The sequence below is a fragment of the Odocoileus virginianus genome, chromosome 2 (assembly GCF_023699985.2).
Source record: "Odocoileus virginianus isolate 20LAN1187 ecotype Illinois chromosome 2, Ovbor_1.2, whole genome shotgun sequence".
NCBI classification, from domain to species: domain Eukaryota; kingdom Metazoa; phylum Chordata; class Mammalia; order Artiodactyla; family Cervidae; genus Odocoileus; species Odocoileus virginianus.
The window spans coordinates 6,782,998-6,807,310 of NC_069675.1; the positions used below are offsets into that span (position 1 = coordinate 6,782,998).

Here is a 24,313-nt window from a genome sequence, read left to right on the forward strand (position 1 = left end):
ATATCCTTCATACATTAAAAAATTAACGCTATTTATTTTTAACTGAAGGATACTTGCTTTATATTATTGTGTTGGTTTCTGCCATACATCAGCATGAATCGGCCATAGGTATGCACATGTCCCCTCCCTCTGGACCCTCCCTCCCCATCCTACCCCGTTGCTGTTACAGGGCCCTGGTTTGAGTTCTGTGAGCCGCACAGCAGTCTTCCGTTGGCTGTCTGTTACGTATGGTGGCGTCTGTGTTTTCACGCTACTCTCCTCTACATGCCGCCCTTTCTTTTCTCCCCTCCCATCCACGTCCCTGTCTGTCCTCCAAGTCTGTGTCTCCACTGCTGCCCTGCAAATAGATTCATCAGTACCGTCTTTCTAGACTCCATATATATGCATTACCATATTTGCTTTTCTCTTTTTGACTTACTTCACTCTGTATAATAGGCTCTAGGTTCATTCACCTCATTAGAACTGACTCAAATGCTTCATACATTTTTTACTTCTTTTTTATTTGGACCTTGGCAAAGTCAGTGATCAACCTGGATTAACTTGCACTCACCTTAACCAGTCATGTGACCTTGCATGATGTCCCAACCTCCGCAGGACTTGGAGTATAACATGGTGGTGATGGTGGGAGTTTGACTGGGTGACCAGTAATGACACTGTCAGCTGACAGCTTCAAATCTTGACCCCATCCAATCCAAGCAGCAGTTTCCTTACTGAATCTTCTCTGTTGATCAGTTACACAAGCAAATATGTATTTGTTCAACAAATAAGTATGATGGGCAAGTCATGACACTGGCTCTGCTCTAGGCGGCTTGGCGCTGAGAGGTTCTTGGTACAGGAGTCCTACCCTCAGCAACCTGTGAGTTCGTGGGGTTTGGATACAGTGGTGCACAGAATTATAACAAATGTTGAAAACATACTGATAAAGGGAGGTGAAAATTTTAACGCTGCAAAAATGCAAAGGTGAGCACCATAAGCTTGAAAAGAAAGCATAAATTCTTCATTCCAAGGAGACTGCTGCTGTTACTGCTAAGTCACTTCAGTTGTGTCCGACTCTGTGCGACCCCATAGACAGCAGCCCACCAGGCTCCCCCATTCCTGGCATTCTCCAGGCAAAAACACTGGAGTGGGTTGCCATTTCCTTCTCCAATGCATGAAAGTGAAAAGTGAAAGTGAAGCTGCTCAGTCGTGTCCGACTCTTAGCGACCCCGTGGACCGCAGCCTACCAGGCTCCTCCGTCCATGGGATTTTCCAGGCAAGAGTACTGGAGTGGGGTGCCATTGCCTTCTCTGCCAAGGAGACTAGATTTTTCTTATTTTTATAATTTCTTTTATTGAAACACGACATTGTAAATCAAATCTACTTCAGTGAAAAATTTAAAAATGTATTCTACTAATTTGCAGATGAGATGCTATTGGATTCTAGTGGGTCACAAGACAACCCCACAATAAAGAATAAAAAAGTTATTCTATTGATGTATAGCTGATTTACCATTTTGTGTTAATTTCTGCTCTACAGCAAAGTGATCCAGTTATACATATAAACAGATTCTTGTTCATATTCTTTTCTATTATCATTTATTACAGGATATTGAATATAATTCCCTGTTGTGTACGGAAGGACCCTGTTGTTTATCCACCCTATATATGTTTGCCTCTGCTAATCCCTAACTCATCTGCTAATCCCAATCCATCTCTTTCTGGCTCCCTTCCCCCTCAGCAACAAGTCTGTCAACGAGACAAGATTTCTACTTGTAGAGAACTCATCATCTGATGTATTTTTTTTGTGTACGTGTGTGTATAGATATAGATAGATAGTTTCTAACTCCTTGACTTCAGGGCACCATTAAAAAACATAAGCATACATATAGCACATGTGACTGGCTTGCAGAAATCACAGCACTCTAGGGTCATAGCTGCCTGTAAAAAGGAGAATGTAATACACACATTAAACAAGGATAACTCACCGCTGAACAGTTTAATTTGCCTCCCTTTCCCTCTCAGCAACATTTTCAGGGAACACTTTCACAGCATGTTCCCTGAGAAGGTCTCTAAGGAAGGAAAAGTCAGGGTTTGTTGTCCTTGTTTATAAACTTGGTTCTTGTCCTCCCATCTCTTTTCATATCTCATCCTTTTTTTACTCTTGTCCTGACGGTCTGGTGCTCCTGACTTGTGTGAGGTCAGTAGCTCAGTGTGAGTTGATCCCTTGCTGTTCCTCTCTGCCCCCAGCCCCACAAACACCCTGAACCTTGCAGTCCCCCCGAGCCTGCCTGGAAGCTGCTGACACCCAGTGTGCTGGGGGCTGCAAGGGTGCCTTGGGCTGGGGACCAGTATCCCCGTTGTATCCCCAGTGTGTTCCTTCTAGGTGTTTGACTCCAATCTCATCCTCAGCTTCCCTATTCAGCTGGGTTCTGTTCAGGTTGTGTTAAGCCTCAGGGCTCTTCTCTGTTTGGCTGCAGCCAGTAGGAACAGCCAGGGGACTGTCCTTCAGTTGTTTGTATTTGTAACTTCTTTTCCATCCGGCATGCCAAACTGCTTTGGAACCAAAGGGATAAGAATAAGTGGCTGTTTTCTAATGAAGCAGTTCTTTCTTTTCTTGTTACAAACCTTTGTGTTTCTATGCCAAGGAGGGGCTTGGCCATCAACCAGACATGTGGGCATAACCGCCCCCCCCCCTTTACCTGCAGTTTTCCTCTGTCTTTCCAAATGAATTTAGCCAAAAGGGTCTGGAGTTTTTGACCTGAACCCTCTTAGGACTCAATACATGCAGTAGTCATAACTATAGGAAAGATGCCAACAGACTCAGACTATAAAGTTCCTTTAACAGAGGATGAGATGGAAATTAATGAGAAGATTCTGTAAAACAGGAATGGACACGTGTGTGCGTGCTGTCACTTCAGTCCCGTCCAACTCTTTGTGACCCCATGGGCTGTAGCTCTTCAGGCCCCTCAGTATGGGTTTCTCCAGGCAGGAGTCCTGGCATGGGGTGCCACGCACAGGCTCTAGGGTGCGTGGGCTTCAGTACTTGCAGCTGGAGAGCTCAGTAGTTTCAGCTCCCAGGCTCTAGAGCACAGGTTCAATAGTGCATGGGCTTAGTTCAGCCAAGGCATGTGCGATCTTCCTGAATCAGGGATCAAACCTGTGTCTCCTGCATTGATAGGCGGGTTCTTTACCGCTGAGCCAGCAGGGATGCCCGAGACTTTAACTTAAAGATGTTACTGGAGGAGCCTACCTGGAGTAATTTATTTACATTTCGAGCAGCAAAGGGGGGCACCGCTGACTTTCAGAAGATCGATCTATGGGCACTATGGACCGTGTAGGATAGAGGTTCCCAACCACATCAGCCATGATCTGTGCCATGAAGGGATTTATCCAGTATGTTCAAAATTCAGTATGATCCACAGTTGTCTCTCATATCCATGGGGGATTGGTTCTAGGACCTGCTGTGGATGCCAAAATTCAAGGATGGCCAAGACCCAAAGTCAGCCCTACATATCCATGGTCATTCATCTGTGAACCCAACCAACTGCTGATCGTATAGTATTGTATGTACAATTGACTCTTGAACAATGTGAGTTTGCACTGTGCCAGTCCACTAAACACATGGAAGTTTTTCAGTAAATACTACCTGATCTGCAGTTGGTTGAATCCATGGATACTGAACCCTCAATATAGAGAGCTGACTATGGGATGAATATCCGTGGTCCATGACTGGGTCCTAGAGCCAGACTCCACCTACACTGAGGGATGACTATGCTTATTAAAAAAAAAAGATCCATGTAGGGGACTTCCCTGGTGGTCCAGTGGTTAAGAATTTTCCTTGCAATGCAGGGGATGCATTCAGCACCTGGTTGGGGAACTAGGATCCCACATACCATGGGGCAACTAAGCCCACGCTCCACAACTACAGTCCATGAGCTCCAGCAAAAAGCCCACACGCCACAACTAAAACCCGATGCAGCCCCAAAATAAAGATCCATGTACAGTGGACCCGACCAGCTCAAACTCCTGCTCTTCAAGGATCAAATGTCACTGATGTTAAATTACTTCATGGGTAGTATAAGAACCTTATAGCACTTTCATTTCTATACCCGCTGACCTTTGTTCAATTAATGTCAGCATCACACGTTTTTTTCCCCCTACTTGTTATAAGCCTCACAATATATTGTTATTATTTTGGCTTCAAGCAATTATCTTTTAAAGAGATTTAAATAATAAAAAGCAATCTTGGGTAAATACTCATGGAGTTGCCATTTCTTCTGCTTTGCAGTCCTTTGCGTAGTTTCAGGATTTTATGTGACATAATTTTCCTTTTGCCTGGGGCACTTCTTTTAACATTTCATATTCTGTAGGTCAGTTGGGAATGAATTCTTTCAGTTCCTTTATGTCTGAAAACAACCATTTCTTCTTCATTTTTGAAAGATGCCTTTGCTGAGTAGAGAATTTTATGTTGACAGTTATTTCTTTTAGTACTTTAAAGATATTGATCTAACGTCTTTTACTTTGCATTGACTCTGAAATTTGACACCCTTATATTTGTTTCTCTGATCTCTACTGGCTTTTGAATTTTACACTTTATCACACATTTTAAGCAATTTAATTATGATATGCCTTGGTTTCATCTTTTTCATGTTTCTTGTGCTAGGGGTTTGTTGCAGTTCTGATCTGTGAATTTACATATATTTGGGAAACTTGGGGCCATTATTTCTTCAAATATTTTTTCTATCACCACCCTACCACCTCTTCCCCCTGCCCTCCCACTATGGGGACTGCAATTACAGGTGTATTTGGTGCTTTAAGTTGTTCCACAATGCATCAATGCTCTGTTCATTTTGTAAACTTTATTTTTAATTGGAGGATAATCACTTTACAATATTGTGTTGGCTTCTGCCATACACCAATGAGAATCAGCTGTAAGTATACCTATGTCACCTCCCTCTTGAACCTCCCACCTCCCCCCACCCCCATCCCACCCGTCTAGGTCGGCACGGAGCCTCAGGTTGAGCTCCCCATTATACAGTAATTTCCCATTAGCTATCTATTTTACATACGGTAATCTACATGTTTCAGTGCTACTCTCTCTTTTTTAAAAAATTTATTTATTTTAATTGGAGGCTAATTACAATATTGTAGTGGTTTTTGCCATACCTTGACATAAATCAGCCATGGGTGTACATGTGTCCCCCATCCTGAACCCCCCTCCCACCTCCCTCCCCATCCTATCCCTCTGGGTCATCCCAGTGCACCAGCCCCGAGCACCCTGTCTCATGCATTGAACCTGGGCTGGCGATCTGTTTCACATATGGTAATATACATGTTTCAATGCTATTCTCTCAAATCATCCCACCCTCGCCTTCTCCCACAGAGTCCAAAAGACTGTTATTTACATCCGTGTCTCTTTTGCTGTATCGCGTATAGGGTCGTCATTACCAACTTTCTAAATTCCATGTTTATGTGTTAGTGTCCTGTATTGGTGTTTTTCTTTCTGACTTACTTCACTCTTTATAATAGTGCTACTCTCTCAATTCATCCTACCCTCTCCTTCCCAAAAGAAATGATTAGTAAACTTTAAGACACAGCAATAAAAACTATCCAAAATGAAACAGGGACAAAAAGATGGATTAGAATGATGGATTAAAACAGCATGTGCTCTCATTTTAATCCATCTTTTTGTCCCTGTTTCATTTTGGATAGTTTCTATTGCTGTGTCTTACAGTTTGCTAGTCTTTTTTTGGTAATGTTGAATCTGCCCTTAATCACATCCATTAGAAAAAATCTCAACAAACAGTTTTTAATCTCATTAAGTGTGATTTGAGTCTTTAAAAAAATGTATTGGAAGGACTGATGTTGAAGCTGAAACTCCAATACTTTGGCCACCTGATGCAAAGAGCTGACTCATTAGAAAAGACCCTGATGCTGGGAAAGATTGAGGGCAGGAGGAGAAGGGGACAATAGAGGATGAGATGGTTGGATAGCATCTTTGACTCGATGGACATGGGTTTGAGTGGACTGGGAGTTGGCGATGGACAGGGAATCCTGGTGTGCTGCGATTCATGGGGTCACAAAGAGTCGGACGTGACTGAGTGACTGAACTGAACTGAACTGAAAAAATGTATTTTATGTCTCTGCTCAAGATGTTTGATCTCTATCATCTTAAACATATGCAGTACTACAGTCATATTAACTTTTAATGCTCTTAGTTTTTAATTCTATAATCTGTGTTGTTTTGTGGCCAGTTTTGATTGTTTTTTTTTTTTTTTTTCTTATCATAAGTTATATTCTCTGCTTCTTTGCTTGTCTGGTTATTTTTTTTTTGTCTGGTTATTTTTGATTGGATGGTAGACATTGTGAATTTTACATTGGCAATTAGGCCTGATAGATACATACAGAATACTATACCAAACATCAGCAAAATATACATTCTTGTCAACAGACCCAAACAGAAACTTTTTCCAGAATAGACCACATGTTTTCCTTGGTTGCTCACCTGGGTCTGACTCTTTGAGACCTCATGGTTTGTAGCCCACCAGGCTCCTCTGTCCATGAGGTTTCCCAGGCAAGAATACTAGAGTGGGTTGCCATTTCCTTCTCCAGGGGATCTTCCCAACCAAAGGATCAAACCCACATCTCCTGCACTGGCAGGTGTATTCTTTACTGCTAGTGCCATCTGGAAAGAAAAATAGTTAATATACCAATCACTTAATGAATTTTTCATAAAAGGAACACTTGACAATTCATTCTATGAAGCCAATATTACCCTGATACTAAAACTAGAAAAAGGCTTGATAAGAAAAGTAAAATAAAAGCCAATATCCCTTATAAGAAATACCAGAAAATACCAGAAAGATATAGAAATGGCCAATAAGCCCATAAAAATATACTCAACATTATTAGTCATTAGGGAATGTGAATCAAAATATAGTAAGATATCACCTCACATCCTCCAGGATCACTAAAATAAAAAACACAGGTAATAATAAATGCTGATGAGGATGTGGAGAAATTGGAAAACTCATTCATTGGTAGCAGAAATATAAAATGGTGCAGCCACTTTGCAAAATAGTTTGGCCATTCTTCAAAATGTTCAGCCTACAATTACCATCTTACTCAGCAATTCCACTCTCAGATATATACCCAGTAAAATGAACAACACAAAAACCTGTACACCAATGTTCAAGCAACATTATTCATGATAGCTAAGAAGTGGCAACAGCCCAGTATCTATGAACTGATGCATGGACAGACAAGGTGTGGCGTATCCACACAATGGAGCACTGTTCGACCCTGAACAGGAATGGACTGCTATCAACATGCACTATGGCGTGGATGGACTTTGAAATCCTTGGCTAAGTAGAAGTTGGCCACAAAAGGCTGAATATTGCATGGAATTTCTGCATAAGCAAATTCATAGAAACAGAAAGTAGTTTCGTATTTGCCAGGGCTAGGGGAAGGAGAGAAGCAGTGTGATGATTAATGCACATGAGGTTTCTTTTTGGGGTGATGAAAATGACCTGAAATTAGCAATGATGGATAGCCAACTCTACGCATACACTAAAACTCAGCAAATTGTACATTTTTAAAAGGAAAAATTTGATGGTGCATGAGTTATATCTCATGGCAGCTGTGCAGCACTGGAGTGACTGTGAGGAGATACTCCTCGCCCAAGAGCAAAGGAGAAGCCCCAGCAAGATGGTAGGAGGGGCGAAATCATGTTTAGAATCAAAACCCATATCCACCAGAGATGGTCCGAGGGCTTAAACAAACCTTGTGCACACCAGTACCCAGAGACCCCGCAGAGACTGAGATGGAACTGTGTTTGAATGTTTCATGTGGAGGTCCGGGTCAGCAGGGGCCTGCCACAGGGGTGGGGACCCTGGGTGCAGCAGACTTGGGTATGGCATAAGCCCTCTTGGAGGAGGTCACCATTAACCCCACCATAGAGCTGCCCGAACTTACACAGGATGGGGGAACAGACTCTTGCAGGGCACAAACAGAACCTGTGTGCTCCAGGACCCAGGAGCAAGGAGCAGTGACCACACAAGAGACTGACCCAGACTCGCCCATGAGTGTCCAGGAGTCTCTGGTGGGGGCGTGGGTCAGCGGTGGGCTGCTGCAGGGTGGTGGGCACTGAGTGCGGCAGTGCGGGCATGGGACCTTCTGAAGGAGGGCGCCATTAGCTCCATTGCCTCCACCGTAGTTTGGCCTCAGGTAAACAGCAGGGAGGGAATACATCTCCACCCATCAACAGAAAATTGGATTAAAGATTTACTGAGCATGGCCCCGCCCATCAGAACAAGACCCAGTTTCCCCCTCAGTCAGTCTCTCCCATCAGGAAGCTTCCATAAGCCTCTTATCTTTCTCCATCAGAGGGCAGACAGACTGAAAGCCACAATTACAGAAAACTAACCAATCTGATCACATGGACCACAGACTTGTCTAACTCAATGAAACTATGAACCATGCTGTGTATGGCCACCCAAGATGGTCGGGTCATGGTGGAGAGGTCTGACAAAACGTGGTCCACTGGAGAAGGGAATGGCAAGCCACTTCAGTATTCTTGCCTTGAGAACCCCATGAACAGTGTGAAAAGGCAAAAAGATAAGATCCTGAAAGTTGAACTCCCCAGGTCGGTAGGTGCCCAATATGCTCCTGGAGATCAGTGAAGAAATAACTCTAGAAAGAATGAAGAGATGGAGCCAAAGCAAAAACAACACCCAGTTGTGGATGGGACTAGTGATGGAAGCAAGGTCTGATGCTGTAAAGAGGGATATTGCATAGGAACCTGGAGTGTTAGGTCCAAGAATCAAGGCAAATTGGAAGGTCAAACAGGAGATGGCAAGTGTGAACATTGACACTCTAGGAACTGGTGAACTAAAATGGACTGGAATGGTTGAATTTAACTTAGATGACCATTATATCTACTACTGTGGGCAGGAATCCCTTAGAAGAAATGAAGTAGCCATCATAGTTAACAAAAGAGTCCGAAATGCAGTACTTGGATGCAATCTCAAAAACAAAAGAATGATCTCTGTTTGTTTCCAAGGCAAACCATTCAATATCATGGTAATCCAAGTCTATGCCCTGACCAGTAACACTGAAGAAGCTGAAGTTGAACAGTTCTATGAAGACCCACAAGACCTTCTAGAACTAACACCCAAAAAAGATGTCCTTTTCATTATAGGGGACTGGAATGTAAAAGTAGGAAGTCAAGAAACACCTGGAGTAACAGGAAAATTTGGCCTTGGAGTATGGAATGAAGCAGGGCAAAGGCTAATAGAGTTCTGCCAAGAGAATGCATTGGTCATAGCAAACACCCTCTTCCAACAACACAAGAAAATACTCTACACATGGACATCACCACATGGTCAACACTGAAATCAGATCAATTATATTCTTTGCAGCCAAAGATGGAGAAGGTCTATACAGTCAGCAAAACAAGACCAGGAGCTGACTGTGGCTCAGATCATGAACTCCTTATTGCCAGATTCAGACTTAAATTGAAGACAGTGGAGAAAACCACTATACCATTCATGTATGACCTATATCAAATTCCTTATGTCTATACAGTGGAAGTGAAAAATGGCTTTCAGGGACTACATTTGACAGACAGAGTGCTTGATGAACTGTGGATGGAGGTTCGTGATATTGTACAGGAGACAGGAATCATGACCATCCCCAAGAAAAAGAAATGCAAAAAAGCAAAATGGCTGTCTGAGGAGGCCTTACAAATAGCTGAGCAAAGAAGAGAAGGTAAAGGCAAAGGAGAAAAGGGAAGATATTCCTATTTGAATGCAGAGTTCCAAGGAATAGCAAGGAGAGATAAGAAAGCCTTCCTCAGCAATCAATGCAAAGAAATAGAGGAAAACAATAGAATGGGAAAGATTAGAGATCTCTTCAAGAAAATTAGAGATACCAAGGGAACATTTCATGCAAAGATGGGCACAATAAATGACAGAAATGGTATGGACCTAACAGAAGCAGATGATATTAAGAAGAGGTGGCAAGAATACACAGAAGAACTTTATAAAAAAGATCTTCATGACACAGATAATCATGATGGTGTGATCACTCACCTAGAGCCAGACATCCTGGAATGTGAAGTCAAGTGGGCCTTAGGAAGCATCACTATGAACAAAGCTAGTGGAGGTGATGGAATTCCAATTGAGCTATTTCAAATCCTGAAAGATGATGCTGTGAAAGTGCTGCACTCAATATGCCAGCAAATTTGGAAGACTCAGCAGTGGCCACAGGACTGGAAAAGGTCAGTTTTCATTCCAATCCCAAAGAAAGGCAATGCCAAAGAATGCTCAAACTACCACACAATTGCAGTCATCTCACAAGCTAGTAAAGTAAAGCTCAAAATTCTCCAAGCCAGGCTTCAATAATATGTGAACTGTGAACTTCCAGATGTTCAGGCTGGATTTAGAAAAGGCAGAGGAACCAGAGATCATATTGCCAACATCCATTGGATCATCACAAAAAGCAAGAGAGTTCCAGAAAAACATCTATTTCTGCTTTATTGATCATGCCAAAGCCTTTGACTATGTGGATCACAACAAACTGTGGAAAATTCTGAAGGAGATGGGAATACCAGACCAACTGACCTGTCTCTTGAGAAACCTGTATGCAGGTCAGGAAGCAACAGTCACAACTGGACATGGAACAACAGACTGGTTCCAAATAGGAAAAGGAGTATGTCAAGGCTGTATATTGTCACCCTGCTTATTTAACTTCTATGCAGAGTACATCATGAGAAATGCTGGGCTGGATGAAGCACAAGCTGGAATCAAGATTGCCGGGAGAAATATCAATAACCTCAGATATGCAGATGACACCACCCTTATGGCAGAAAGTGAAGAAGAACTAAAGAGTGTCTTGATGAAAGTGAAAGAGGAGGGTGAAAAAGTTGGCTTAAAACTCAACATTCAGAAAACTAAGATCATGGCACCTGGTCCCATCACTTCATGGCAAATAGATGGGCAAACAGTGACAGACTTTAATTTTGGGGTCTCCAAAATCACTGCAGATGGTGACTGATTCATGATTCATATCAATGTATGGCAAAAGCACTACAATATTGTAAACTAATTAGGCTCCAACTAATAAATTAAAAAAATGAATACAACGACCAAAAAAAAAAAAAAAGAAAGAAAGAAATTAAAAGACACTTGCTCCTTGAGAGAAAAGTTAGGACCAACCTAGACAGCATATTAAAAAGCAGAGACATTACTTTGCTGACAAAAGTCCATCTAGTCAAAGCTTTGGTTTTTCCAGTAGTCATGTATGGATGTGAGAGTTAGACCATAAAGAAAACTGAGCACTGAAGATTTGATGCTTTTGAACTGTGGTGTTGGAGAGACTCTTGAGAGTCCCTTGGACAGCAAGGAGATCCAACCAATCCATCCTAAAGGAAGTCAGTCCTGAATATTCATCAGAAGGACTGATGCTGAAGCTGAAACTTCAATACTTTGGCCACCTGATGTGAAGAACTGACTCATTTGAAAAGACTCTGATGCTGGGAAAGATTGAAGGTGGGACAAGAAGGGGATGACAGAGGATGAGATGGCTGGATGGCATCACTGACTCAATGGATATGAGTTTGGGTAAACTCCGGGAGTTGGTGATGGACAGGGAGGCCTGCATGCTGCAGTCCATGGGGTTGCAAAGAGTTGGACACGACTGAGCGACTGAATTGAACTGAATTATATCTCAAAACTTTCTGTTAAAGAAAAAATGTTTTTATTGGAATATAGCTGATTTAGAATGCTGTGATAGTTTCAGGTAAACAGCAAAGGGACTCAGCCATGCATACACATGTATCCATTCTTACCCAGGGCTTCCCTGGTTGGCTCAGTGGTCAAGAATCCACCTGCCAATGCAGGAATCGTGGGTTTGATCCCTGGTTCAGGAAGATTCCTTGGAGAAGGAAATAGCCACTCATCCAAGTATACTTGCCTGGAGAGTCCCATTGACAGAGGAGCCTAGCCCACTGCAATCCATGGAGTCACAAAAGAGCTGGAGACGACTTAGGGACTAAACAAGTTCTTCCCCCAATTCTGGTCCCAGCCAACTTGCCATGTAACACTGAGCAGAGTTCTATGCGCTGTACAGTAGGTCCTTGTTGGTTATCCATCTTAAATATAGCAATGCATACAGGCAACTATCATTTCCTTCTCTAAATCTGTGAGTCTCTTTCTGTTTTGTAAGTTCATTTGTATCATTTCTTTTTAGATTCTACATCGCAGGGATGTCATACCATATTTCCCCTTCTCTGATTTACTTCACTCAGTATGACAATCTGTAGGTCTATCCATTCGACGGACTTGTGGACTCTGGGAGAAGGCAAGGGTGGGATGTTTCAAGAGAACAGCATTGAAACATGTATATTATCTAGGGTGAAACAGATCACCAGCCCAGATTGGGTGCATGAGACAGGTGCTCGGGCCTGGTGCACTGGGAAGACCCAGAAGGATCGGGTGGAGAGGGAGGTGGGAGGGGGGACTGGGATGGGGAATACATGTAAATCCATGGCTGATTCATTTCAATGTATGACAAAAACTACTGTAATGATGTAAAGTAATTAGCCTATTAAAAAAAATAAAAAAAAATAAAAATAATTAGACTATTAAAAAAAGAAAGAATACATGAGAGTACCTACTTCTAAAAGCAGAGGTTTGAAACAGTCATATAGAAAGATGCTGAATTAGTCGAAACTGGCTGAGGCTGGGAAAATTGGAACCACACCCAGTGGGCTATCTGGCACTCTGTCAAGAACTGAAGATAACACCTTTGAACCTGCAACACATCAGAGCATTTATCCATCTGATTCCACAATGGCTTCAGCCATTTCCCTGAAGATGATCAAGAGATAATAGAATAAGGATGAGGACTGAGTTAGACTAATTGTACCCAGAGACAGGAAATAACAGCTCCTGCCCATTCTTGGGTCAGGGGTTTGGGAAGCACCTCAGCTGCCAGTGAGTAACCCAGTTTCCTGCCCAGGAAGAAAGCCAGAGATCCTGTTGCTGCTGATTAAGCCAGGGGATAACTAGATGTATGTGGTAACCCCGAGGTTGCAGTGGCCTCAAGTGCTCATGGAACTGGGCTCACTGTCAGGGTGGCCCAGAGGCTCCTTCCTCTCTTGGTGATATCAGTGGCAGTAACATGTGTGCCCATTATTAGCTGTTCATTATTGACTATTCATTATAAAGCAGAGACTTCACTTTGCTGACAAAGGTCCATATAGTTAGAGCTTTGGTTTTTCCAGTAGACATGTACAGTGTGAGAACTGGACCATAAAGAAGGCTGAGCACTGAAGAATTGATGCTTTTGAACTGTGGTGCTGGAGAAGACTCTTGAGAGTCCCTTGGACTGCAAGGAGATCAAACCACTCAATTCAAAAGGAAATCAACCCTGAATATTCATTGGAAGGACTGATGCTGAAGTTCTAATACTTTGGCCACCTGATGGGAGTCATTGATAAAGACTCTGATGTTGGGAAAGATTGAGGGCAGGAGGAGAAGGGGGTGGCAGAGGATGAGATGGTTAGATGGCATTGCTGACTCAGTGAACAGGAATTCGAGCAACTTCTGGGAGATGGTGAAGGGCAAAGGAGCCTAGTGTGCTGCAGTTCATGGGGTCGCAAAGAGTTGGACACAACTTAGCACCTGAACAACAACAAAATTGACTATTCATTATTAATGGCCCATTTTCCTGTGATACTTGGGTGTCTTCCAAACAGAGAAAATGCAGTACCGTCTTTCCAGCAGCTGAGATCAGGGTTACAGTGTGCTTCAATTCTGTGTTTCTCAGACTTAGCCTCAGAGTGAGTGATGGGCAGATCGCTAGGGTCCCACCTCCGGAGTCTGTGAATCAGTGGGTTTGGGCCAGACACCCCGCTGCCTTGCCAGTCACTCACACACTTTCTTCTTTCACCTCTCCTTCCTTTTCTTCTTTAATTTTTCTTCCATTTTTCTTTGGCTTTATGATGGCCTATGTGTCTGTTTCCCCATCCTGCACATTGCCTTCATGACATTTTAAGTCTAACCCTTCTATTTAAATGTGTAAATTGAATCTTTTCATTTGAATGTCTTCATGACATTTTAAATCTAATCTTTTCATTTAAACATTCTGGAAAATGTTCTTTTATGTGGTACACTTTGCCCACAAGAGAGGAAGATATTAATCGTGTCTTCTCAAAAATGATGGTCTTGTTTGTCCCGAAGCTAAGGATGCGTCATGCAGCTCACACGTTTTGGATCAAAGAATGTTCTTTCTCCAGATACCATGTATTTACTTGATATAAAAACTTTGGAACCAGAGTAAAGTCAAAGCCATTTCTTGGAAATGATGCCCTGAGTATTCTGCTTACTCAGCTAAAGTTAGGTGATAACAGAGGTGTTGGTTTCCTGCTTTTTCCTGTTGGAACTGTTCTGACAAAAAGAGGCTCCGGGGACTGAGTCCTAGCTTTCCTTGTAAAGCTGTACAGTGCTTTTCCTTTTTAAAGTTTTTTATTTATCGATTAAAAAAATCAGACTGTAATTGCTTTACAGTGTTGTATTCAGTTCTGCTGTGCAACAACATGAATCAGCTGTAGGTATTCATGCATCTGCTGCCCCCTGAGCCTCCCTCCCACCCCTCTGGGTCAGCCCAGAGCGCTGAGCTGAGCTCCCGTGACATAGCACAGCTCCCCACCAGCTAGTGTATGCACGTGAGTGTGCGTGTCAGTGTTACGCTTCCAGTTCAGTCCACCCTGTTTGCAACAGCAGGAACATGGAAACAACCTGAATGTCCAGCAACAGATGAATGAATAGAGATGTGGGGCATATATTTGTTTGGTTGTGGTTGTTGTTCAGTTTCTCATTCATGTCTGACTCTCGGCGACCCCACGGACTGCAGCCTGCCAGGCTCCTCTGTCCTCCACTACCTCCCGGAGTTTGCTCAAATTCATGTTCAGGTATGCATATATAATGGAATGTTATTCAGCCATAAAAAGAAACAAAATCGAGTCATTTGTAGTGGTGTAGATGAACCTAGAATTTATAATACAGAGTGTATTAAGTTAGAAAGGAAAAACAAATATGGTATGTTACCGCGTATATATGGAACCTAGTTAATGGTACTGGTGAGCCTGTGTGCAGGGCAGGAATAGAGATGCAGACGCAGAGAGTGGACCTGTGCAATGCCTTCTCTCTCTCTCTTTTAATTCCTTCATGTGAGTGTGCCATCCACGGGGCTGTCTTTGCAGCGACTCTTAGTGCTGGGGGATGTGGAGAATAGCTGCCTGGTCAGTGCAAATGACAGCTAAGAGTCCAGGCTGTCAGGTTGTCTGGTACCTCAGAGATGGTGAGAGTTTTTCAGTGTTTTCTGAAAACTCGCCCCGTGCTGAAAGTGGGGCTTTGCCTGTGAAGACTGACTTCCTCCCAGGAACTGAGGTTGAGGTCGGGGTTTGGACCTGGGCCAGTTTTTTGACAGCACGGGAGTGCTGGCAGAGCAGCAGGAGGCTGGCGGGGGCCCTCTCCCGGGACTGTGGGCTTCTGCAGGCCTGGCACATGAAGCCTGGATGACAATTGCCAGCTGGCTTCTGGGGACAGCTCACCCTGCTCTAGACTCCATTAAGTTTGGCTGCTACATCAGGAGAGTGAGGTTCATAGGCTGAGTTGTTTCCATACTCTCGAAAACAGTTTCTTTGAGTGGGTGCTCGGAAAGAAAATGCACATAGATGTAAGCTTCCTACCCATCAGGTGCTGTTGACTTGTACTGACTATACCTACTAGAGAATCTTTATTTTTATGTTTTGGGGAGCCACCTTCCCCTCAGATGGACGCTGTGTTCCCCAAAGTGCTGGGGAGCACCTGGACAGGGTGACATCATCACCTTATGTGTCACCCTACTAGTTCCTTTTTTTCTTTATGAAATAGCTGGAAGGTCTGAGTGGTCAAGAGTAAGCCCTGACAGAATCTTGACATCTGTAGACATTGGGTTACCCATCCCAGCCTGCTCTGGTCTAGTGTTTGATGCAAGTATGAGAACAGCTTAGTAGATCTCAGCACTGCTGAAGATTTGTGTAAGGCTTTCCTCATGCACGAAAAACTATGCATGTTAGTCGCTCAGTCATGTCCGACTCTGTGACCCCATGGGCTGTAACTTGCCTAGGCTCCTCTGTCCATGGGATTTCCCAGCCAAGAGTAGGGGAGCAGGTAGTCATTCCCTTCTCCAGGGATCTTCCTAACGCTAACTATAGGTACCAGTTATCTAAAGACAGATACAATGTAGGCCAATGATTTGTAAAAATGAGACTATGAACCTATATTTTTGCTAAATATTAGTATATTAAATTAATGTAATTAATCTTAATTACATACAATTTTATATATATGGTGGTGGTGGTGTTTTAGTCACTAAGTCGTGTCCAACTCTTGCGACCCCATGGACTGTAGCCTGCCAGGCTCCTCTGTCCATGGGATTCTTCAGGCAAGAATACTGGAGTGGGTTGCCACTTCCTTCTGATATGTGTATGTATATTATCTTCCGTTGTAGCTCAGTCAGTAAAAAGTCTGCTTGCAATGCAGGAGACCCAGGTTCAATCCCTGGGTCAGGAAGATCCCTTGGAGAAGGAAATGGCAACCTACTCCAGTATTCTTGCCTGGAGAATCCCATGGACAGAGGATCCTAGCAGGCTACAGTCCATGGGGTCACAAAGAGTTGGACATGACTGAATTTCTGTGACCTTGGTCAAGGTCTCCTTGAGACTCTAAATTTGTTTCCTTGTTGGCAAAACTAAGATTTAGCTGTTGTAACATGAGGCTCAAATGAGAAAGGCCATGTAAAAATTTGAGCTGAAAAGGCCATTTAAGTGAAATCCAATTGAATTAAATACAGCCCTTTGATGTTACAGAAAAATGAACTTACCACTGACAACTCAATGAGTCTTAACAAAATCAAGTTTTGGAAATATGCTATAGTTTATTTATCCTGTATACTGCAGATGGACACAGGTAGTTTCTAGTTTTTGGCTGTTACGTATAGAACTCCTATGAATATTTTGTCTTTTGATGGACTTTTCTGTTCATTGTAAGCCCCGGAACGAAATTCCTGGGTTGGAGGATATGTATATGTTTCTGGGTGGTTGTTGCTGTTGTTCAGTTGCTAAGTTGTGTCCAACTGTTTGTGACCCCAAGGACTGCAGCAAGCCAGGCCTCCCTGTCCCTCACTATCTCCTGGTGTTTGCCCAGGTTCATGTCCATTGAATCAGTGATGCTAGATAGTAGTAAATACTGCCTCACAGCTTCTTAAATCTCTTTTTACTCATATGTACTCCCCGCAGGAATGTTGGAGAACCCCATTTATTGAGATTTTTGCAGTAATTTTCTCTGTTGTCCTCCATTCTGGTATTTTCTTTCTTTCTCATCATTTCAGTAGGTGTGTCCTGGTATCTCATTCTGGCTTAAACTGAGTTTCCCTGATGGCTAGTAAAGTTGAACATTAAAAAGAATATCTATTTGAATATTCTCTTTTGGTAAATATCTCTTCAGTCTTTTGTTCATATTTCTATTTTTAAAAATTATTTGTTTTTGTCTGTGCCCATAGTTGATGCTGTGTGGGCTTCTCTCTAGCTGCGTCAAGCGGGGGCCCCACTCTCTGGTTGCGGTGTGTGGGCATCTCATTGCGGTGGCATCTCTTGTTGTGGAGCACCGACCCTAGGGTGTGCGGGCTTCTCATGGTAGTTGCGTTCTTGTTGCGGAGCACGGACTCTAGGGCGCGTGGGCTTCAGCGGTTGTGGTGCACAGGCTCCTCGGCACCTGGGATCTTCCCAGACCAGGGGTGGAACCTGTGTCTACTGCATTGGCAGGTGGATTCTTTACCACTGAGCCACCAAGGAAGCCCTCATATTTCTATTGAGTCGTTTGTATTTTTCTTATTGACCGGCAGGTGTTTTTAAATATGTTTTAGATAAGAATACTTTGTCAGATATGTCAATTGCAAATTTCTTCTTCAACTCTGTGGATGGAATTTTTACTCTCCTAATGGTGTCTTTGGATGAACAGTCTTGATTTATCAATATTGCTTCACTTTTGGTTGGAATTATTTTCTGCTTTGTCTACTCCCAAGTCATGAGGACTTCCTTCTGTGTTTTCTTTCAAATCCTTTGTTGTTTTACCTTTCACATTTAGATCAGCAGTTCACCTACTATTGATATTTGCATATGATGTCTGGTGGTGGTTCGAGGTCTGGTTTTAATTTTTCTATTTGATTGTTGAAGTGATTCTTTTGTAGAGAAGAACACTGCTTTTCCCCCCTTGACTATTGTTCCTCTTGCCTCCTCAGTAAGTTTTTACTTTTTTTGGCTGCACTGGGTCTTCATTGCAGTGTGTAGGCTTTCCCTGGGTATGGTGCTCAGGGAGGTTCCTCTAGTTGCAGTGCAAGGATTTCTCTAATTGTGGCACATGCGTTTAGCTGCCCCTTGGCATATGAGAGCTTCCTGGACCATGGATAGACCCATGTCCCCTGAATTGACAGGCAGATTCTTAACCACTGGATAACCAGGGAAATCCCAGTAAGTTTTTACTTTGCCAGATAATGTACAAAAGAGGCTCAGATGATGTTATTATGTGTCAAGCGTGTCCCGTTATTCTTTAGGCACATGAGATGTTTAAACTCATTCCCATCAGATTGGCAGTTTTGAAGGCTAGCTGGACCCTAGGTGTGCCCCTGTGTCATCACTGAGGTTTTTCTGGGCTTTTTGTAGACATCCTTGTTAATCTCTTGTTTCTCTTGTTCTGAAAAATTGTGAGAGATCCAGGCATGCCCCCCAGAGACTCACAACCCTGCTCTCCAGTGTCCAATCCCCAGAGATGAAAAATCTGATCTTGAGGGGAAGAAAAGCTTATGGGCATGAGACAGGCCCCGTCTGCCAGGGATGTTTTGACTTGTGATTGCCTCAAGACTTCAGGAGATCTCTTTCTGCATTTGAAAAGCTTTTCAGCCTTCTTCACCAGCTACCCACCCTACCCAGGCCTCAGCAAATGTCTTATTTTGCAACCTGTCATATGTATGGGCTTCCCTGGTGGCTCAGCTGGTAAAGAATCCGCCTGCAATGTGGGAGACCTGGGTTAGATCCCTGAGTTGGGAAGATCCCCTGGAGAAGGGAATGGCTATCCACTCCAGTATTCTGGCCTGGAAAATTCCATGGTCTGTACAGTTATGGGGTCGCAAAGAGTCGGAAACGACTGAGGGGACTTTCACTTTCACGCATCTGAGAGCCCTCGAGTTCCTAAGCTGTCAGAGTTGTCCCACGTGACTATGAAAAACTTTGCTGGTTTCTTTCTTTTCAGCCACATCCTACATTTCAGCCAACCTCTGTTCTCTGTTCTCAGCTTCTTAGGATTGGTTAATATCAGAGAAAAAAATAGCTGATGATTATAAGTTCTTGATGTAATTGTTCTCTCTTCTCTAAAAAATGTCTTCCTGCTCCTTATTGCTTTCACAGGTCTCTGATGTTTTTTAAAAGTAAGCTTCTTAAATTTATTTCTATTTATCCAGCAGTCATGGCGAGACCTAGCTTGTGTTTCGTCTTGTACATCTTCCCCAGAAGAAGCAGTTCTTGCTAGTCTTATCTTGATCTCCATTTCCCAGCTGGTTACATAAACCCATGTTTCTCAGGGTTCCTCAAACCAGTTTTTTGTTTTTTGTTTTTTTGGTCTTCCTTATTCATTTCCTCATTCATGAGATAAATAACACTATGGCCCATGCCAAAAATAACACTGGAAATTCTACTTTGGACACGACATATGAACTCAGAGAACAGAGTGCAGGGAAGCATGTTTGTAATACCAGTTCCTCTAGAAGCAGAGTTCTTGTTCATCAGATGTGGGGCTTATTTGTGTATCAGGGTGGATGAGAGGGGAGAAGACCAAATTGAAGTCCAAGTAAAGGATGGAAGGGTCGGGTGCTGAGAGTGGAGGGTCCAAGGCAAGATGGTTTTCACCTCCCCAGTTCCAAGACTATGATTTTTTGCAGGCAAAGAGTATCTTGTCAAAAGGGTAAACTTTTGCCAAGACGCACTTAGAAAAGGAAACCGAGTTCAGAAAAGAAGAAAACTAGATCCTTAAACCAAAGCTCCAAATAGATGTTGCCTAGAAAGAGAGCATTTTAGATGGAGAGAGAGTTTTGAAATAAGAGACTGGGTATTAATTGGTTTCCACCTATTTTTACTAAGTGGTTGATGAGAAAATAATATTTGGTGTGACGGACTTCTTTGTAATTATAATTCGAGGTAGAAACTTTGTCTGGATTTAGGGTCCTGTGATTCAAACTGCCCAGCGTGGGCGGTGGCTAAGGGTGGCATAGGAGCCCAGCTCAGTGCTCTGACCTAGATGGTGACCTAGATGGTTGGATGAAGGGTAGGGGTGGAGGGAGGTCCAAGAGGGAGGGCATATATGTATAAATACAGCTGATTTACTTCGTTGTATAGCAGAAACTAACATAGCATTGTAAAGCAACGATATCCCATTATAAGAAAAGGTGCTGAAGGAGGGGAAGTAGTGAGAGGACCAAGTGAAAATGAAAAAGAGCCATCATTTCAAGACAGAAAAGAAAATACCACCAATCTAACTCCTTTGTTGAGGAAGCACAAAACTCTACAAAGGTTTTGTGCAACAAAACGAAAACTGAACAAAATTAAAGAACCAGACACCTAATACATGGTCTTGTATGAGATTCATGTGTGTTCTGTGTAGAGCAATTGATAAACTCCAAGTTTGCCAGTCAGTTACTTTGAAAAAGCTATTAACTGATTGCTACCAAAATTTTAGAAAATTCTGATGACCAGCAAGGACCTACTGTATAGCATAGAAAACTACTTGTATTTCGTAATGACCTATACTGGAAAAGAATCTGAAAAAGAATACGGAGGGAGCGACAGAGGACGAGAAGCTTCCCTGGCGGCTCAGATGGTAAAGAATCTGCCTGCAATGCAGAAGGCGTGAGTTCAGTCCCTGGGTTGGGAAGATCCCCTGGAGAAGTGAATGGCTACCCACTCCAGTATTCTTGCCTGGAGAATCCCATGGACACAGGAGCCTGGCGGGCGACAGTCCAGGGGGTTGTGAAGAGTCAGACACGATTGAGTACCTGAGCACAGCACATAGAGGATGAGATGGTTAGGTAGCATCACCGACTCAATGGACATGAATCTGAACAAACTCCAGGACATAATGAAAAGACAGGGAAGCCTAATGTGCTGTGGTCCAAGGGGTCACAAAGAGTCAGACACAACTCAGTGGCTGAACAACAAAACTATATATGTATATATTAATAGTTGAACTCTTTGCTATACACCTGAAACCAATGCAACACTGTACATCAGCCTTCCTTTAATACAAAAACAATTTTTCAAAAAGTGAAAAAGAGAAAGTTCTGTGTTGCCAGATATTGAATTCAGGAAATGACAGTGTGCATTACTATTTCAGTGTGTGTGCATGTGTGTGTGCAGGCACTCAATCGTGTCTCGATTCTTTTCAACCCCATGGACTGTAGCCCACCAAGTTCCTCTGTCCATGGGATTTTCCAGACCAGAATACTGGAGTGAGTTGCTATTTCCATGTCAGAGCTGAGAATATATGACTTGGCCCATGAATATGGGTCGTTGTGTCTGTGTGTGAAGGAATGCTACATTTATGCTTAGAATGATAAAGATGACACTTTTATACTTGATTGATCTCCTAGAAAATTAATCTACAAGCCCAGCAGTGGAGCTATGTAGAAGTCTATTTCCTAGGATAAATATTTTATCTTGTGAAGTGACAACAGACAGTTCTCTGATGCACACACAGTAGCATACACACTGACACATATACTTTCATCAGGAGGCTGTTTAGTTCTTCTTCGGTTTTTGCCATGAGATGGTGTCATCTGCATATCTGAGGTTATTGATATTTCTCCCAGCAATCTTGATTCCAGCTTGTGCTTCATCCAGTCCAGCATTTCTCATGATGTACTCTGCATATAAGTTAAATAAGCAGGGTGACAATATACAGCCTTAGTTCAGAAAACTAAGATCATGGCATCTGGTCCCATCACTTCATGGAAAATAGATGGGGAAACAATGGAAACAGTGAGAGACTTTATTTTTTGGGGCTCCAAAATCACTGCAGATGGTGACTGCAGCCATGAAATTGAAAGACTCTTGTTCCTTGGAAGAAAAGTTATGACCAACCTAGACAGCATATTAAAAAGCAGAGACATTACTTTTCCAACAAAAGTCCTTCTAGTCAAAGCTGTGGTTTTTCCAGTAGTTATGTATGAATGTGAGAGTTGGACCATAAAGAAAGCTGAGCACCGAAAAATTGATGCTTTTGAACTGTGGTGTTGGAGAAGACTCTTGAGAGTCCCTTGGACAGCAAGGAGATCCAACCAGTCCATCCTAAAGAAAATCAGTCCTGAATATTCATTGGAAGGACTGATGCTGAAGCTGAAACTCCAATACTTTGGCCACCTGATGTGAAGAACTGACTCATTGGAAAAGACTCTGATGCTGGGAAAGACTGAGGGCAGGTGGAGAAGGGGACAACAGAGGATGAGATGGTTGGATGGCATCAATGGACATGAGTTTGAGTAAGCTCCAAGAGTTGGTGATGGACAGGGTGGCCTGGTGTGCTGCAGGCCATGGGGTCACAGAGAGTCAGACATGACTGAGCAACTGAACTGAACACATACACAAATAGGTTAGTGGAATAGATTAGAATGTTAAAAATAAAGGTCCATATGCATGAACAATGGGGGGGATGAATCACAAAAGGGTGTGGAAAAATCTTAGAGGTGATGTATATATTCATTTTCTTGATTGTGGTGATGGTCTTACAGGCTTATATATATATATATATATATATATATATATATATATATATGTCAAAATTCCACTTCGAATTTTCTCGAGTTTAACCTTTGAACTTTACACTCTCCCTCCACTGCAGTACCCCTTTCTATTGTTGCCTCATGAACCAAGTACTTTTTCTGATAGTCACCTATGTACGATTCTTGCACAGTGGTAGTGATGATGTCATTTTTTATAGTGATCATGGGGGAAAAACACCCAACCTGACCTCTGTTATAAAAAGAGGTTACAGTGATGATAATGGAAGAGGGAATTTCCTTGTGGTCCAATGGTTAAGAATCCACCTTGCCATGGATGGGATGCGGTTTGATCCCTGGTCAGGAAAATAAGATCCTTCATGCCTTGGAGCAACTGAACCCAGGAGTCACAGCTAGAGAGTCCTTGGGCCAAAACAAAGATCCTACATGATGTAACTAAGACCCAACACAGCCAAATAAATAAATATTAAAAAAAACCCACAAGATTAAAGGAAAGGAAGCCAACTTCTCCATTAGGGGGGAAAATTCCACTTTTTTTTTTTTTTTATAAATTCTGTTTTATCTGATGATGTTTCACTACAACATAGTTTTCTTTTTCTTTGAAAGCAAGAAAATCCTAGGGACAGAGGAGCCTGGAAGGCTACAGTCCCTGGGGCTGCCAAGAGTCAGACATGACTTAGCGACTGAGCACAAAAGCAAGAAGACAAGAGAGGGACACTGATTAGTTTTCATTTTTAAATGACAAAATACTTGAAGTTTATAATGGAATAAAGATAATTGTATAAAGTACTTAAGCTAAAAAACCTGCATTCTTCAACAGGTCAGTTGTGCTTACAGCTACTTGTCCAGAACTAGTCAGTTGGCCCTGTCATACCACAAGGGAGGTCGTGAAACTGGAGAATGTGTACGTATTTAATGAGCGTGACTTGTCTCTGCCTTGTCATCCCAGTGTGGGCCTCCCTTTGAGCCCTTTATTCTGTTCCTGGTTTGTGTACCCTCATACCAACTCTTTAATTACAAGGGCTTTAGAATAAGTTTAGGTGTCTGCTTTATTCAAGTGCCCTGATCTGATTTTCTTTTTCAGTATTCTTTAAAAGTTATTTTGGGGCTTCCCTTGTGGCTCAAATGGGAAAGAATCTGCCTGCAATGCAGGAGACCCAGGTTCGATCTCTGCGTCAAGAAGATCCCCTGAAGAAGGGAATGGCTACACATTCCAGTATTTTTGCCTGGAGAATTCCATGGACAAAGAAGCCTGGCAGCTTGAGTTTACTAATTTTAACCTTTTTTCAAATATATAATCTTAAAGTTAAAAATTGATGCTTTATACTGTTAGTTTTGATATGTAGTTTTTTTAAAAGTGTGATTTAATTTTAAGTATATTATAATTTCTGCTATTACTATAAGTTAGGTAGAAGTGTGTGTTTACATTTCCAACTATGTGTGTCTTT

General features: G+C 42.6%; 1 long non-coding RNA gene across 1 annotated transcript; it reads right to left on the reverse strand.

The window, feature by feature from the left end:
• Positions 1–6,176: 6,176 nt before the first annotated feature.
• Positions 6,177–10,167, reverse strand: LOC139037826 (uncharacterized). Its single transcript, XR_011490754.1, has 2 exons — positions 8,047–10,167; positions 6,177–6,663 (listed from the first exon to the last, which is right to left on the reverse strand). It is a non-coding gene; the product is annotated as an uncharacterized lncRNA (long non-coding RNA).
• Positions 10,168–24,313: the final 14,146 nt, after the last annotated feature.